At 67.1% G+C, this 1,022-nt stretch overlaps 1 non-coding gene across 1 annotated transcript; it reads left to right on the top strand.

Annotated features, from left to right (window-relative positions):
- Positions 1–628: 628 nt before the first annotated feature.
- Positions 629–781, top strand: LOC143694721 (5.8S ribosomal RNA). Its single transcript, XR_013183372.1, has one exon. It is a non-coding gene; the product is annotated as a 5.8S ribosomal RNA (ribosomal RNA).
- Positions 782–1,022: the final 241 nt, after the last annotated feature.

Here is a 1,022-nt window from a genome sequence, read left to right on the forward strand (position 1 = left end):
CCCGCCTCCCGGGCTGGTGGCGGAGCGCGTCTGCCGGTCGCTCGCCCACCCGGCAAGGTAGCGGTCCCGCAGGAGGCACGCCGGCGGGGGCTGGTTGTTGTCGTGTGCCGTCTTGAGCCGGGGGAAGGCCGTGCAGTGAGCAAAGAAAAAAAAAAGCCGGCTCCACAGCGGCACAGCGGCGCTCCGCGAGGCCCGCGGAATCGGGGGCCGAGGGAGAACCGGCATGTGCAGGGGCTGATGGCCGCGCGCCCCCGGCCGCGAGCCGTGTGTGTTGTGCGTGTCATCCCATCAAAGCAAGAAGCGGGTGGGCCACCATGCCCTCCCGCGTTACGGTGCGTGCCGCGTGGCCCTCCGCGCGGATGCCAGGCCGAGCCCAAGCGCCTGGGCGGCCTCTGAAGGACGGCGTTTGTGAGGTCGGCGTTTCCTGTCGCAGGGGGATGCGGTCGGGGGCGCGGGCTCCCCCGCCTCTTGGCCGGCCTTCAGAGCGTGGGTTGCTCCAGTTTTTTTTTTCCCCTTCGGTTTCTGTGTGCTCGTACGGTCAAAGCCAGGTGCGCGCGCCCGCGCGTCCTCGGCACCAGAGTAACAAAAAAAGAGGCCGCTCGGCGTGAGCAGTGCCCGAAAGCCAGACAACTCTTAGCGGTGAATCACTCGGCTCATGCGTCGATGAAGAACGCAGCTAGCTGCGAGAATTAATGTGAATTGCAGGACACATTGATCATCGACACTTCGAACGCACTTGCGGTCCCGGATTTTTCCCGAGGCTACCCCTGTCTGAGGATCGCTTGACGATCAATCGCCATCGCGGGGCCACCCCGGCGGCATGGCTGGGGTCGCCTCCCAGGCCTGTCACCCGTGGCGGTGGCGGCAGCGGCGGCGTCCCGCCAGTGCCCGGAGGGAAGGCGGTCAGGGGTTCGGTGAGGGAAGCGCTTCCCTAGGCGGCCTCGATCCCTTCCCTGCGGCCAGGCAGGCGTCATCGTCATCGCGGTCGTCATCGTCGTCGATGCGCAGGGCCTTCGTTCCCC

This window comes from Agelaius phoeniceus, chromosome 8 (assembly GCF_051311805.1).
Source record: "Agelaius phoeniceus isolate bAgePho1 chromosome 8, bAgePho1.hap1, whole genome shotgun sequence".
NCBI classification, from domain to species: Eukaryota; Metazoa; Chordata; class Aves; order Passeriformes; family Icteridae; genus Agelaius; species Agelaius phoeniceus.